General features: G+C 49.1%; 1 protein-coding gene across 3 annotated transcripts in view; it reads left to right on the forward strand.

Moving 5' to 3' along the window:
• The first annotated feature begins 3,401 nt into the window (after positions 1 to 3,401).
• Plxna2 (plexin A2) overlaps positions 3,402 to 16,916 on the forward strand; it is a 203,987-nt gene continuing 190,472 nt past the window's right edge. For all 3 annotated transcript variants that reach the window (XR_003377039.1, XR_001228954.2, XM_005348915.2), the window contains exon 1: positions 3,402 to 4,018. The gene's annotated coding sequence lies outside the window, so the exon portion shown is untranslated. The remainder of the gene's footprint in view (positions 4,019 to 16,916) is intronic.

Below are 16,916 nucleotides of genomic sequence, written 5' to 3' on the forward strand. Positions count from 1 at the left end.
TGTCTGGAAGACACTGCTTCTTTGGTGCCATCCATCCCCCCTGACTCTTGCAACCTTTCTACCTTCTCTTCTGCACCCTGAGCCCTGAGGAGAGGGGTTGATGAAAACATCTCATTTAGGGGTGTGTTCCAGGATTTCTCACGCTCTGCACACTGTCTAGATGTAGGTCTCAGTGTTAGTTGCCACTACTGCAAGAGGAAGCATCTCTCATGATAGCTGAAGGAGGCACTAATCTATGGGTATAAAATTAGGAGCAATTTTATTACTGTGTTCCTTGAGCAGAACAACAGTATTTGGTTTCCACCTAGACCCATGGTCTATCTTGTCTCAAATTCTTGGCCACCAGAGCAGTGTCAGGCATGGGTTCTATTGATTATCTTAATTCTTAAAGTGTAACCATGTGCTTAACTAATGTTGTCTAACAGTTTGTTCCAAGATAAAAAAAAAAAAAAAAGCATTCCATCCTGCAAGAAACTCCTTAAGCAGGAAGCTAAGCAAATCAAAATAGCTACAGGAAGTCCCTGAAAGTGACCAGATTCACTAGGTCCCTCCCTTCCAGAGTAAGTAATAAAAGCTGAGAGTCTGCCTCAGATGGAGGGAAGCTGAGCAGCAAAGACTCTGAGGTCAAACCAACTGCCTGGAAGAAGCAAAACCAGCCCAGGTGCCTGGTCACTTGGAAAGGCCCCTCTCCAACCTGTTGAGCTGCCTGCAGGCGGTGCTGGGCTTCCCAGTTAGGTGAGCTGTCAGCTGTCACCAATGTTGGGGTAGACCTTGGTGATGCGGCTGTCTTTGAGTCATTTCTGTGCCAGTACATAGTTCCCCTCCCATATTCCTGTAAGTAACCCCAATAAAATTCATTAGTTCACCAAAGTCAGACTTTGGTGGTTCCATACTTTGGTCTGTCATGGGATCCCTAAGGGGTGAGTAGGCGTGTGTGTTGCATCTCCCCAGGAAAAGTATGGTCACACAACTAAGGATACTATCAGTTCTTCAAACACCATCCCATCTGATTTTAACGTCCCAGCTCCCTCGAGATTTCAAGTTGGAAGCCCATCTTAGAGATGGTAAACTGAGGCCTAGGGAAGACAAGGTTCCTTCATCCAAGCACCACCTAGATCAGGCTTCTGTGATCACACCCTATACTGGCTCCATTTCAGATGCTGCTCAGAGGCACTGTGGGAGTAGGGTGGCATCATGTCACCCTGCCTGCAGTGTGATTTTTCTGTAGGTGTTCTTTCTCCCACCCTCTCCCTTTCTTCATGACAGGCAGGGCAAGTGTGGGGAGTGGAGAACAGGATGGGAGTGTCACTTTCATTTAATGTTCTCTCATTCTTCATCTAAGGGTTTATTTCTGGATCGCAGGGGGCGGGGACTTAGATCTGAAATTATTTAAATTGTATTGTAATCATCTCAAGATGAGACTAAATCTAGGCACTGAGAAGAGACAAGAGACAAGACACCACCATCCCCTGAACATACAGTTATATAGTAGTTAGTTTAGAATTAGAGGGTCCTGATATTCAGCTGAGAGCCTTATCAGTTAGTTACCTCAGTCCTACTAAGGATGGTCTCACATGCAGCTGGTCAGACTGATACTCCTCCCATTAAACATGTGCCAAAGGTGTTCAGGATCTGTGAGCACCTTCTTTTAATTTCCTTAACAAATTGTGCATTAAACCTAGTGAACTTAAAAATAAGAGGGTAACACAATTGTTTGGGTAGGGACACAAGACCCACTTATATACAGGCATAAACAATAATATAGGGAGAATGAATGTAAGAATAGCCTGGAGGAAGTATTCCAGAGCCAGGCAGTGGTGGCACATGCCTTTAATCCCAGCACTTGGGAGGCAGAAGCAGGTGGATGTCTGTGAGTTTGAGGCAAACCTGGACAAGAACTAGTTCCAGAACATGCACCAAAAAGTTACTAAGAAAAAAAAAAAACCCGCCCCAGAAAAAAAAGGGGGAAAAAAAGAATCACTTGGAGTACTGGAGTATTAACAAAAATAAATGCTACATAAAAGGACAAAATAGATGTGCATTGTGGAATTCAGATTCTTTGTGGCTCCAATGGACACAAATTTAAGCCAATTAATTAATTGAAGAGCTTTTAAATGAGCTAACCAGATTTTCTTTTTTAAGAATAGCTAATTGAGCCAGACATGGTATGGTGAAACATATCATATGATTCCAGCATTTGAGAGGCAGAGGCAAGCAGATCTCTAAGTTCGAGGCCACTGTGGTCTACATAGTGAGTTCCAGGATATCCGGAATACCAGAGGGGGGAAACACACACACACACACACACACACACACACACACACACGTAAAAACCCAAAAACCTAAATGAGTTCTACATTCCATAATCCAGTGTCTCTGAGATAGCTGATGAGATTTATTTCCTTTCTCTTTCTTTTTAAAGGCCCTGCTGAGAATTTTCAGCCAACAAAACAGTTGGTTTCAGAGGCTGATTCCACGTTCCTTTTTCTTTTTCTACTACTGAAAAGTGTGGCCACGAGAGGGCAGTAGGGGACGTTCGTTAGACACTTGGACGTGTTGAGTAAACTCTGTGCTCAGTCTTCAGCTGGAAGACCTGAGACCTTACTGGGGTCTAGCTTGCACAGGACGGGAAAAGCCACGGGAAAGTCATGGTCACCGATGCAGATACACAGACTATGAGACAAGGAATCAAGACGGCGGCGAGGGCGCCAAATCACCCAAGGATTGAAAATCCTCGTTTCTGAGGTTATTAAAGTTGTCTTAACCTCTTAGCCATCACCTTCTGTTTCCAGTACGAGGTGGGCTGGCGGATCTGGATAATGCAAACGATCCTTCTCCTCTGGTCTCTACAGCACCTATCCGACTCAGGCCCTGCCCTACATCCAGGGTTCCCAATGGAGCAGGAAACCGGAGACGCAAAGCCAGGCTCCTCTTCGCAATGTAGAAATAATAATTATCAACAACTTCAAACCTCTTTTGACAGCTCGCTGGCTTTCTGGAATTTATAGGGAGGAGAATTTTGCTCCTCCGAAATCCTAGACCCCTTCTCAACCCCATCAGCAAGCCAGGTCCCTCTGAACTCACCCCTAGCTCACAGGTGAAGAGGGGGGTGGGTAGGCTGTGCCCGGTGACAGGTGATGCCACGCGAGGGGCTGGGTTGCCCTTGTCACTCTGAACCCCTCCCGAGGCCGAGTCAGCAGACTCACCAGGCCAAGACCTGAGTCCCCAGACCCCGGTAGCATCTTTCTGGCCACTTGGCTTCCTACGGGGTCCGCTGAGCGAGGCGAACGCCCACAGCACAGTAGCTCAGCCGGGTTCTCGGGTGGACAGACTAGGGGATTCGGTCTGCGCGGGCGGGGCGCGTGGGCGGGGAGGGGGTTAACACGGCCTCTATGATAATGAGCTGCGCGGTAATATAGGAGGCCGGCTGAGGGCGCCGCCACCGGAGCCGAGCCTAGCCTCGCAGCGCGCAGCACTGTCCGCGCAGAGCTGAGCGGGGGCGGCGGGCGCAGCTGCTGGGATCCTTCAGCCGAGGACTAGCGATCCGATCTGGTGGACTCGGAAGCCGCGGAGCCGCGGGGAGCGTACGGGCCCGGTCGCAGACAGAGCTGGCAACCGTTCCCGGAGGAAATGGGGCCGAGCGGGCCGGGAGCAGAAGGGAAGGAAGCGCGGGATCGCTGATGTCAGAGCAGCCCGGAAAGTCGCGCCGGGAAAACCTGAAGACAGCCGGCTTTGCGCCTCCCCGGAGGGACCCTGCTGGACCCCACGCCCCTTCGCGTCCGGGTCCCTGAGTGCAGGCGACCGGGGTGAAGACGCGCGGTCCTAATCAAGGGCCACCCCAGGAATACAGGCAGGCGGGCGGCGCGGGCCGTGGATTTTAATGATCTTGGGTTCCATGTGGACCTGGCCGTCTGTCTGACTCGGGTCGGGCAGGGACTGGGCGCGCGCTGCCCTGGGCAGCCGCCAGCCGAGTCGGAAAAAGCAGAGACGCAAGGACAGACAGACACCGCCGAGCTGGGTAAGCGGAGCCCTCCGCCCTCTCCCTGAGCGCGCGCCCGCGGCGGCTTCTCAGGCGCAGCCTCCCCAGGTCCCCTTGGGGTCCCGGCCCCGGCCAAGGCTCGACTGTGGCGGCGAGTCTCCGCGCGTGATCCGCCACTTTCGCAGCTACGGTCTCTTGCCGCGGCTTCCGGGCCATCGACTCCGGAGGCTCCGGTGGTTCCGGCGCTCCGTGGCGCGCTTGCAACGCGCACCTGCCGGCGGTCTGCAGTTCTGGGGAGCGCCCGGGTGGCGAGGTTGTCCCAGGGTTGGAACCCAGAGAGGCCCTCGGTAGCATTAGCGAGATAGCCTAAGGCGACTGTGGCCGGGAGGCCGGATGGGGGGCGTTCACCCGGCGCTGTCGTCCCGGGTGGCCGCTGGCCGGTTCAGTGGTTCAGTGGATTGGGAATTGGGAAGGAGAAGGCATCTTTTGCGCGGGTTCCGGGAAGCCCAGTGAGCGGTTTGGAAGCACTGTGGTTAAATGTTCCTGCCCCCATCCCCCATGGCATAGTGCCCAGCTGGGGCCCGGCCCCCATGGTTTGAAGTGGGAGTTTGTCCAGAGTCCAAGAGGCTCCTTAAAGCTCATTTCCCTCTGTTTACTCTTTTTTGCCCCACCCCAAGAAGTGATAGGGTCCTAGAAAATTCGAGCTTCTTTTGCTCACAGGTAGTCTTCATAAATGTTCATCTTGATCTAAATGGTCAAAGCGTCACATGAAACTGTTATTCTAGGGACCTCAAAAATATCCACCTGTTTAACATGACCCTTGCTCTAGGAGGACCTACCTCTGCAAACAGCTCAGACAGAGAGATAAGAGGGAGAGGAAGCTGCGGGTAAACTTGGGATACCAGGGCAGTCACCACAGTCTGGAAAGGAGAGCTCATAGCTGTTGACGGCAAGAATGTTCAGTTCTCTAGCGAACCAACACCATAGACAACATAGCTCCCTAGCCACCCGTATATGCACAACAGACAGAGGTGCATGGGTTTGGGAAGTGAGACTACCAGATGTCTCTGAAGGCCTATCTGTGGAGAATTAGACATTTTGAGACACATCCATCCTTGCTGTGGACCAGGTCTGTATAGTTGACTATCTAGGCTGGACCACGGGCAGGCAGGACTGGGCTGACCGCTTTCAACAGAGCTGGAGTCAGGTTCAGCGCTGTGCAATTCCATACAACAGTAGGCCAGTCATACCGAGCCTTTTCCCAGATCTTGAAACTTCACTCTTCCCTCTGGGCCAGCTCTGAATGTCGGGGCCTTCCAGAGAGCACCAGTATCCCCAGAAGAGCTCAGCCCTGACTGGAGGAATTCAGCTGTCCCTAATTGAAATGCACAACTTTCTGTGCAATCACCCCAGAAAGCTCCTAGAGTCGCTAGCAGCCCTCTATCCCCTGACCTCCAGGCAGGAAGATAGAAGAATTCATTAACTTCTCCTCTCCTCACAGAGCACCCTTAGAAGTAATTACCTGTGATCTCGGCTGGGGGTGCTAGGGGTGGAAAATTGAAAGAGGGCAGGGAACCAAGGAAGCAGAGTGGAATCTGTCCCATACCCCAGGAGGTTGTTTTCCTGTCTGTCTTCTACCTGTCATCATCTCCCTTAGTGCTATGCCCCCAGCTATCTCACTACTTGCCTCTGCTGTCACTAGCTAGTATTACCTAAAGAACCTGTCTCCTCTTTCTCACAGTTAATCCTATCCAGAAACCTGCTGAGGAAGAGGGACTATGAAGACTGATTGCCCTCTCTGGTCCCTTTCTGTCCTCAGAAAACTGCATTAGGATGGGGGCTGAAAAGCAATTAAAAGGACTTGACTTTTGACCGATGTACGGGGGAGACTGCTACAGAGCTGCAAGTCCTGAAGTGACAAGGTCTTAAATGGTTTCCTCTACCCAGGTACTACAACCTGGTGAAGAAGTCTTAGCTGCACCCTGCTCATTGGCAGGGCATAGGGGCCAGGGGACCCTTACAGCCTGGATCCAAGCAGGGGTGAAGAGTCGCTGACCTTTTGGCCAAAGTCTAAAGGAAGAGTAGACAGTGATATCATAGGACTATCACTCTAGGCCATGACATCCCAAAGCTGCTGGTCCCTATCAGAGCAGCTCTGAACGTCGCCTCCCCATCTCCAGGCTGCTAATGAAAGATTGCCCTCCAACACTCTTGACCAAGAGAAGTTGCAGATGTGGTAGATGTTTAAGTTTAAGCATCTGCGTTGCAGGAGTTCTGTGCTCAAAATAAGGTTAGGCAGTCTCAAAGAACAGTCTCTGCTAGGTGCCTCTCCCAGGCCTATTACACATACTCCTGATTATTCAGCTAATCTTTATTTCTTGGGCATGTTACAAGGAGGCACAGGAGCAGGAAGAGAAGCCAGTGAATATGCTTAAATACACAGGACAGCAGTTGGCAGGAGCTTTAAGCTTGCCAGCGCAGGAATCCCAAAATATTTGTGGTGCCGGAGTCATCACTGTTTGTGGAGCTTTATGGCTTCTGTTCCACCTTGCTTTCTATGACTGCCTCTGAAAGATACAGGATTTGGTGTGGGGGAGGCAATTCCTGTTTCCAGGCCCCTCTCCCCAGCTGTCTTCCTGCATTGCTTCACAGCTGTCTCTGCACAGGGAGACTAGGGTACAATATACTTCTGTCCATCACAGCAAATGGAGAGGCAAGGAACACAGAGCCAGCCCCCCTCCCAGCCCCATGCAGATCATAAAGAGACAGGAGCATTGTGTTACAGTCTGTTAGCTACAATAATTCAGGGCTGCCCACAGGGAAGCAAGAGAAGCAGGCTTTGAGGTGCTGGATGGAGTTTTTACAGCTCATATGTACAGCACCCCAACACCACCCCTTCCCCCAGCGCTACCCCTCCCCCTAGGCTGTCTGCTATCAATTCATTCTATGTGAGTGTTCTGTTTCTCTCCATCACATATGCTCAGTTCAAACAATGATGAATGGAACTGATTCCCTTATGGGAAACAGTTTTTTCACATAGTTACAAAGATTTCATGCCTGATTAGAGTAAATGAGGGGTGGGTGTGCCATCCCCTGCTTTTTTGTCATTTCTAAAGGTGAACCCCCATGGAGACAAAAAGAAAGGCAGTTCTTCCCGGGGTCAAACAGCTGGTCCCAAGGCGCCTGTGGGGAATGGCTGATCTGAAGGGGCCACCCTCTCTCCTCTGCTCAGCCCTTAGCCTCTTTGGGGCTCTGCTCCCTGGCATCTGGGCATCTGGAACCTCTGTGCAACTTCACACTGCTCCAATCTTGAATTGGAATAGAGGTGAGAATATTCTTTGTTGGAAATCAAGGTCCCTATGGAGTTTGAGTATACAGTGAGAGAGGAAAGAGCTTACAACTGAGCTCTTCCAGAAAGTTCCCTGCTTCAGCAGTTGGTTAACCATTAACCTGACTTGGTCTGGCCTTGTCCCTCATCTGGGTGGCAGGATATCTCTGGGAAGCCCTGAGAATGAGCAGATGTTCTCCAGTGGTCTTCTCTTCCCCCAGCAAAACGGTTGATGTTACCCCTCCCTGCTGTCTTCCTCTAGCCCTTGACATAGTACCTGACCCACCAACTCATCCTTTCCTTCTTCAAGCACCCCCCTCTCCTTTATCTGTCTGTTTGCCCAGGCTTTGCAACCTGTTCACTTGGCAGGGTGCAGTCAGAGTCTAAGGAGCGGGTAAGGGTTGGGAGAACTGATAAGGGAAACTGGCTTCACACAGGACTCCAGACAATTTGGGTACAGATACTTTGGAAGTATAGATCAACCCATTAGGCTGGAGTTTGCTTGGAAATGGGGGGTAGCAGGGGTCGGAGGAGGAAATTCGGAAAAAGCCTCTTGTTCTTCCTACCGAAAGCCTGGTTCACCAGAAACTCTGAATGCCTCTGACTTGTGGTACTGTTTTAGATATTTGAGATTAAGCCATTTGGTAGTAGGTCTTTCCAAAGTGCTTGACCCATCAGAACTGCCTTGCTGAAGGCCAGAGAAAAGCAGGAGGAGGATGGAGCATCCAGCTCAAGATGCAGGCGTGGAGGCTCATGTGCGGTGATAACAGAAGTCGGGATGCAGACAGGGTCTCAGATAAACAGAGAGACAGGGGGAAGATAGAGATAGAGACTGACAGTGTATCCGGTGGGAGAGCCAGCAACTGAGTGAGGCTCTGGGCTCTCGCAAGGTGAAGTAATAGGTGTTCTCCACTAGAGGGAACTCTTGAAAACCACACTTGCCCTGAAACACTGGCTTTTGTGTCTTTTTTGGGTGGATGGGTGGGTGGGGGCTATATTAGAAACTCCCAGCCATCACCACCCAGAGACCACAAATGACAGAGAGCAGAACTGGAACTTTTCACCTCTGACACAGAGGGCTGGGGTCAGGGGAGGGAAAAAGTCAAGGAGTAAGGTGGGGGGGGGCATTAAAAGCAGTGTTTACCAGGCTTTCAGGGGAAGCTAGCCTCACAGGAGAGGGGTCTGTCTGTCTGTCTGTCTGTCTGTCTGTCGTCTGTCTGTCTGTCTGTCTGTCGTCTGTCTGTCTAGGTGTAACTATGAAAGGCCAGTCCCTCAGGACTTCTCTGGGCATAGGAGACTAAGAGAGGCTTAGACCCATACAGTTCATATCTGAGTAGCCAGGGAAGAGATGTATGCTCAAATCCAGTCCTGGCTGCCTCACCAAGAGAATCTTTCCCCTTTTTTTTATCAGCAAGTAAAGTTTTGGCCCATCCCCAAGTCCCTGCCACAGACCTTCCCTTCTTCTCACTCCCTAATGTGGATTTCCAGCCAGTCTCAGCAGCGGCAACACAGCTCTGGAGGAGACTTTTTTTTTTAAAGACCTTTCAGGAACTAAATGCATGTCAACGTTGTATCGCTGACTTAATCTTTGTCTTCATATTCTCCCTGGGAGCCTGTCTCTGAATTCTAATTCCCCCTTTCATTTCAAAAGAGGACAATATTGAGAGGGAACACGCACAGAGCGCAGTGGCTTCTCTCATCCACGGAGATAATAACTGTGCAACAGGGGATGGAAAAATATTGAAGTTTGGGGATGGGCAGGGAACCAGAGATCAGTGTCTCCTCAGATCTAATACCATTCCCTGATATTTAATCTCAGCTTCCCTCTGGCTTAAACTTACCTAGGGTCAAGAGGGGAGGACAGAGGAAAGAAAGAAGCTAAATAAGATAAATGTGTTGTGTTATGAAAGTTTAATCCTGCTTTTCCTTGCTGAAATTACTTTCAGGATGAGAGAAAAGGCAGTAAGTTCAACCTGTCTCTCAGAACAGAAGTGGGGAGGGGCACAGACTGAATATATGGTAAATGACTGTATGACTGTCTCCCCTCTGTGACCCCCAACATGTGCACGTGCACACACACACACACACACACACACACACACACACACAGGAGAGAGAGAAAAAGAGCCCTACAGCCCTCACAGGCTCTGGGAGCATTGAGCATCGTGCTATCCAGCAGACCCACCTCTGCCCTTTTCCACCCCTCATGAGGACTCAGACTCACAGACTTTCTGTTTTGTGTGTAGACAGCCTACCTTGAAGCTTTGGTTTCTTCTTTGGGTGCTAAGAGAACATTACTTGAGTCATTGAGCTACTGTTTCTGCCCCTTATGGTAAACCACACAGACACTGGAAGCAGGAATCGGAATCCATTCAGGTTTAAATAGATAGAGATCGACCACTTGTGTACTGCCAAGAATGTGGCAACTCACTGCTCAAGGACAGAAGAGCAAAAACGTCTATCCATAAGGAAGGGCTTCCCCTTCCTTCAGAGCTTATAACCTGTGTCACTCACTGCATGGTAGATTCCTGGGAGAACTGGTTGGTGCCTGAAAACTCCAGGGTCCTATCAAGAGGGGCCGTCTGACTACCTCTTACTGTCACCCTACTCCTTCTGCTCTCCCATGGGTGTTAGGCTGGTAGCGCTGGAGTTGTTTCCTATTAATCGGTTCTCCAGAACCGTTTTCCCAGAGCAGAGTCTGGAGAGTTTTTCCTGCTGCATTCCTCTCTGATATCCTACCTAGAGCCAGAGGCATGGACACTAGTGTGGCGGACCAGGAAATGCCACTGTTCGACTCTTATCTGAGATGAAGGTCAAGGAGGGTCAGCAGAGGGAGATTAACAAGAGGCAGACGTCAGCTCCCTCGAGGACTCTCATGTCATCATGGGAAATAGAATTCTTCTTGAACTTTATGCACTGAGGTGTCCCAGACTAGGAATAGGCCCTGGGCTTCAAGAGACTTGAGAAGCCCTTGCAGATATGCTCTGGAGCACCTGTGTGGGTATATGGATGGGTATGTTGAAGAGGGGCCTGATAATTGTGATGAACCTCTGAAGTTCAGGTCTTGGACTGTGTAGCTGGCACCTTGGCTTCTTAGTGTCAACCCAATATAGCTACTCTGCTATGAAGTGCGGACTTGTGTGAGGCTCACTCAGCGTGACTAAGGGCACTCCGGGAACAGCTCACACCACTTTGAGAGCCACCAGAACAACTCTTCTGTGAGCATACCAGGCACCTGACCTCTAAGCAGAGACAGGCTAGGAAAAGGGGGTAGGTTCAGGAAGGACTGGTAGAGAGCCCTTCCTGCCTGTGGAGACAGCAGACTAGCCTGCTGGCAAAGTAGCAAGGGGATGTTACAGCTTTGAAGTTGTTTCCTGCTTCTAAAAGTGAAAGGCCTCCACTGAGCTGGGTAAATATTACACTGGCCTCTGACCTCCCACCTTCCCTGCCTGTTCCCCATCTCTGCTTCCCCCTCCTAGCTTTTTGTCCCAAGGAACTAAAATACCTGAAGGAGAAGAGCCCAGTTTCTGAGCTCCCTAGAAGACCAGTTCTCAGTAGAACCCAGAACCATCGCTGAGCCAGCAGGGCCCCACTCTGAGTCTGTGCTTCAAGTCTAAGTGCTGCTGTTTCTGAGAGACTCCACGTAGGATAGAATGGCTGACCCTCAGCCTCAAGCAGGAGCTTCCCAACTGGGGCTTTCACAGTCAGTGACAGAAACCCACAGCACCAGGACTTCTGTGAGCAACACCCCCAGGTTTATCCAGAAGAAAGAAGTTCTTATCTGAGTGACCCAGGGTAGCAACCCCTCCAGTTTTCCAACTCAAGCTCTTATAGAATAATATAAACCACATGTGTAACTGGAAAGCCAACAGGAGGCCTCACATAGAGGGTGCGAGGCCTACTAAGAGCCAGACAGATGGTTGGGAGGTGTGTGGTGTCACATACAGCTCCTGCTACATAAGAACAAAGGAAGAACAAAGAACTTCCCTTCACACTTTTTGCACCCTTCCTGAGAGTTTCTCACCTGTTGACCTTCTCCATAACTCCATTTGTCCCCGGTAGCAGGAGGGAGAAGAGATCTTGCCTGACACTCTGGTGAGCTGGCTCCTCCCTTCTAACTAGCACCCCTGTCTCCCTCTGTGTTTGTGATAGGTTTTTTGTGATGTTCAAGAGCTTTCACTTTGCCTGTGTTTTAGATTGAGACAGAGGAAGATGGTGTTAAGGGAGTTAGAAAAAAAATGATTACTGCTGCCAACTGGAAAAGTTATTTTTAAAATCTAGAGCAGAATAAAACCTTAGAAATTCTGAATTCATTCACGCACGCACACACACACACACACACACACACACATTTTCTCTGTATTTATCTGGAATTTTCTGAAAAGGCAAGATCTTACTTAAAGAAACTGTGTGTGCTTAAAGTATAAAGATCTGGATATTCAGTGGAATCTGGAAAGAGGAAAACCCACAGTAGCCTTGGCAGTGAGGTCGCGGGCATTTTTTATGGCTGGCATTTATATATGAGAGTTGAGATTTGAATTCTGACTTTGTTGTGTTCGGGTTTTTGATACCTTCAACTCTTAGGAGTAGAGAAGGACACTGTCTTCTAGCTAGTCATTTGGCATTGTTCAGAGTCAGCCTCCAGCAAAGCAAGGGCAGAATCTTGACTGTGCTTAGGAGGTGCTGTCTCAGTCTGAAAAGAAGTGCATAGGACAAGCACAGTAGGGAAAGTGTTGGCAGGTGCGGGAGGGCCCAGAGACTCCTTGGCCCATCATTTGTAATGTCTTGCAGCACACCTGGGGAAAAGCATTTCCTGTCTTCTCTTGGGCCCATACGCCGTCATATAGCCTACCTGGGCAAGAGCCTCATTCCGTATTAGAATATAGAAAAGGGAAAGTGGCATTGAGAAAATATTCCTGCATGTTTGACATGACTATACAAAGGCCTACTTCAGGAAATGGGGACAGGCATAACATGATGCCTCAATTCTCTTTACTAAGTATTTTTAATGAATTAAAATAAGCAGATGTGGTGTGTAGAACACTTGGAAAGTGTTTCTGAGGATTCGAAAATAGCTTTAACCTAAGTTCAAATAACAGCTATGAAATCCCAAGCCCAAACTGAGCGATTGATTGCCCTGTATCACACGGTAAGTCATTATTCAGTGCACTCCAGTTGTCCCTGCCCACTAGACCTGCCTACAGAGTGGAATCACTTCTCTCTTCAGCCTCTTGTTCCCATCCTGTACCCAGCGCCATCCTCAACCCTCTGTTCCTGGGTTTGGCCAGACACACAGCTCACGATGAGGCAGTATCCTCAGGAGACCTCACCACGTCTCTTTTCCTGCCCATCTGCCGGCCTTTAGCACACATCCCCAGCGTCTACTGGCACTGAGCAGTGTGGGGAGAGAGGCTCCCCCTCTTTTCAATAGCTCCAACCAGCTTTGCTCCATCCATCTCCAGTCTTGCTATTTGCACAGTCAATGGCTCTGGCAAGGGCAGGCGGCCTTTCCCTCCTGAGAGGCACTGTGGGCACTGTTTGTGTTGCGGTCTCTATAGACTCAGCATTCACAACTTGAAGAGGCTGAGACAATGACCTCAGCAGCTGCCTGAAGACTGCTGGCTGGGAGGCACAGGCCAAGAGCTCTGACTTTCAGGGATCTGCCTGCAGAGGAGCAAGAGGCAGGGAGTGTCCGACCACCAAGGTTTTGCCCTCTGCACCTGTGGACTTTCCCAGGCAGCTGTGTCTGGCCCTTAGGGATCGGGATGGATGGGGGATATAATCCAGAGGTTCAGACCTCTGACATCTGCTGCTACATACTCCCGACATTGTTGTCACATGGTCCCCTAGCTATGATGTGAAGCCTTGAGGGTATAGGGGTAAGGGAAGTGGAGGCCCCGGCTGCTGGCTTGTGCACTGGAAGGGCTAACACATTGATCCAGGGAGAAATGAAAGCCTCGGCGAGGATCTATCCAGATGGGAGACATGTACTTTACTTGCAGGGAGTTTGAACAGGGCACAGCCTAATTCAAGTCTGACTGAACAAATGTTTATAGAGTATGTGCAACAGGCCGAACACGACTGAAAGAAGCTAAGTCGCCACTCCGGCTCTTGCTGACTGTGTGTCATTAAAGATATTGCGGGAAGATAAGAGAGGCTGAATCAGAGCCATCCAACCAGGAAGAGGCCGTCCCTAGAGGACACGATCTGCATCCTTTGGAGAAACTGATCTGCAGTTAAAAAGTGGCCAGGTCTCCAGTAATGAGTTGTTTTTTATGGATTATAAAATAAACAGGTGCCATGTGTAGACTATTTGGGAAATGTTTCTGAGTATTTGAAAGCTGGGACAGAAAGGCAAACTAGCTGTTTGCTGAGTTCTCTGTCCACTTATGACCCTGCAAGCAGGAGCCTCTTGCTTTGCTGCTCAGTAAATTAACTGGACAAAAGGCTGTTGAGAACAACAGGGCAGTTTCAGCTCCGAACAACTGACCCCCAGCTACTGACCGTAATTCCCAAGTAAGTACAGTTGGTCTCACAACTTTGCCATCCTAGCCGGCTTCAGAGCAGGGTGCTAGGAAGGCTGGGCTAGGATTAACCCCAGTTTCCTCTGGAGCCAGAATTCTACTAGTCATGTTAAAATTAGCACTCTCTCTACGTGCAGGGGCAGAGCTGCTGAACTGAGGTTTGGTCAATTCTCAGCTAGCACAGGCTCTAACTTCTAATCATTGTCATAAACAAGACTGAAGCAGCTGCTCACTCCAGTCTATTATCAGCTTGGTTGGAGACAGAAATTTAAATGACAGTAAGATGCTTAGCAAAGAAACGAAAGTCAGTGTTGAAAATAAGGAAAACAAGACAGCTTGTTTCATTGAAATAGAAGAGTTATTAAACAGCCTTGAATTAATCAGTGATCTGCCATGTCTGGGGATTGAAGACCAGGAGATGGGGTGGAGAGCTAGGAGAGGTGAGTGGGGAGAGAGAGAAGCCCCAAGGCGGTAGGCAGGAGCTGTTACAGTCTATCTAGTCTGGCTGCAGAGACTTGGCCTTCAGAAAGAAACTGGGTGCAGGTTTTCTGTCCACAGGAAAGGTCAGGCTGTGGAGGGGAATTTGGCACACTAGTCTCAGAGTGCATGCATTAGAGCATCTGGACTCTTTTTATTCACCAATATCCATGCAGCTGCTGGGGTTGTCTGTAGGCCCCAGCAACCCCAGCAACCCCAGCCCTCCTTCTCATCAGTTGAACCTGAGCAGGAGCCAAGTGGCATTTGGTGGCTGTTCAGAAGTGCTCAGAAGTTCCCAAGAGTTCACCTCAATAATAGCTTTTAAACCCAATCCTCATAACAAAGGGTGGTAGCAAGATGGTACCCCAACTCTGGAAACAGTATTGCCCATCCAGAACTGTAGGGTAACCGCTAAAGAAAGTAATCCCTTAGAAATACCAGTTGCTGGCACTCACTAGGAACTCCAGGTATCAGGCAAGCAGATGGTACATGTAACTCTCAAAGCCCAGAGTCCAAGTCTTCCTTGCACACCTAGAAACTTAACCAAAATAGTTAACCTGGATTGTCCCCACATCTTATTACCTGTGAAGTAGTGATGCTAAGGCCATTGGCCCTCACAGAATTGCACAAGGAGCATAAAAGTGGGGTGCTATGCCTTAAGGAACAGCAATCGCTTTGCAAAGCAGAGTTCCAAGGAGACATGGAACAACACACAAAAAGAAAGGTTTTCTGAAGGGGTTTTAATATGTCTGGGTGAGGGCTGACTTGCACACATGCATGGAGGGAGGGAAGCAGCATCCATGCACATGCATTGCCTGGGAATAATACACGGGATCTTGAGTCTGTCACTGCAGGGGCATTTTCTTTGCTATTTGACCCTGGTACATTCTTTCTCTTCACCCTTGGCTCCCCATCCCTCCAACTACCTCCTGGCTGTTTACCCTTTTCCAGGCTTCTTTCTCACACCCCATCCATCATCCTGGGCCTGATTCTCCTAGTCCTCACTGGGGAGTTCTTTTCATCCCTTGCAACCCTTAGTCCTCCCAGGCCCTAGACTTTGATATGTCTGTCTGGAAATGATAAGACCTCAAAGGTATTCAGAGTATGTTTCTCTCTTCCCTCACTGATGCCACTGCAGGTAGTGAAGGATCCTCCAGGTTGGGTACCTGTGTGTTTTGGCACAGATGAGTGCCTAAAATAGAGAGACTTCTGCCAGGAATTCCACCCACCCCTTCATTTCCACTAATCACTTTTACCTAGCTTCTTGTTACCTCCTCTGCTGAGTGTGTGAATGTGAGCCTGTCTGCTGTCTAAGACAGGCTGCTTGACAGTATCTGTTCTGCAAGAGTCAGAGTCTCAAAGGAAAAAGTAATGGGAACTGAAGGTGGGAAGGAGCAAGCTGTTCAATCAACTTCCTTGAGAAAGAGTTGGTTCCTATTCTAAGACTGGCTCTTGGTTCAGAAAAAGAAAAAAAAAACTTGGAGAGAGAGACTAGGGAGATAGGATGAAAGAGAAATTTCTTTTATGCAATGAGTAAACCCTGTGTGAAAGAGGTCAGGGAATGTGAGCTGCTGCCTGGTGGACTGTCTTCGCAGCACCTCCTCTGCCTCTTTTCCATCTTGACTCATCCAAAGGCCATGAAGGACTTAAAAGGGTGACCCAGACATGGTGCAGGTAGGAGACTGTCAGCGGAACAAACAGGATAGGACCGGCACACTGACTCAGTCCAAGAGGGCTGGGTCTCCAAATCGGAGTGCTAGGTGATAACCTCTCACCCAGTCTAGAACATGGCATCTTGATCTTTGAGCAGCCGCTGATGCCTATGGGATGGTAAGCTGTGTTTCATTGTATAGTTTACAAAACACTTCAAATCCTTTCTCCTTGATTGTCACCATAACCCCCTTAGGTATCTTTTTACAGAGAGCAAAGTAAGGTTCTCTTCCTCCAAAGGTTCAATAACATGTGCAAGGTGACCCAGCTAGACAGAATAAGATTTGAACACTGTCTGTCTCCAAAGACCATGTGTTTATCTCCGCAGCAAGTACCACAGTGGGTTGCTGTAACTTCCTCACAAACATATGTTGTTCTGAACCTTCCTAGAGGACTTTCCCTGGTCTATTCTGCTTTCGATCACTTTATGTGACCAACTTGTCATATTTTTATTATCAATATATGCTTATTGTATTATTCTGTGGTCTATAGTTCTTTTGGTCTAGAGTTCTTTTGCCAAGACTTTGTGTACAAGCTGGCTTTATCCCTTCTTTCTCCTCTCTCGCAATTCTCATCCTTAAGTTAAAGGTGAACAACAGCTGGGATCCTTTCTAAACTGCTCACTTACTTCTCCATGAGCTCCAGATGATCAGTTATGGCAAATCTTTGAGCCAAGCATGGCAAATAGATCAAACCATTTCTCCAGGGAGATTATCAGGGATAGTGTCAGCTGGGAAAAACACGAACAAATGTTCATTTTCCTTCTCTCACTGTTCAGAATCACACTGAGTGAAAGACACTGTGCCTGCCCATGCACAGCAGTCCAGTAAGTGCGAAGGAATTCTGCCCTCGAAGAATGTCTATCCCAGGATGTTGTAGCACACAAAGGAGTCAGTAC

This window comes from Microtus ochrogaster, chromosome 6 (assembly GCF_000317375.1).
Source record: "Microtus ochrogaster isolate Prairie Vole_2 chromosome 6, MicOch1.0, whole genome shotgun sequence".
NCBI classification, from domain to species: Eukaryota; Metazoa; Chordata; class Mammalia; order Rodentia; family Cricetidae; genus Microtus; species Microtus ochrogaster.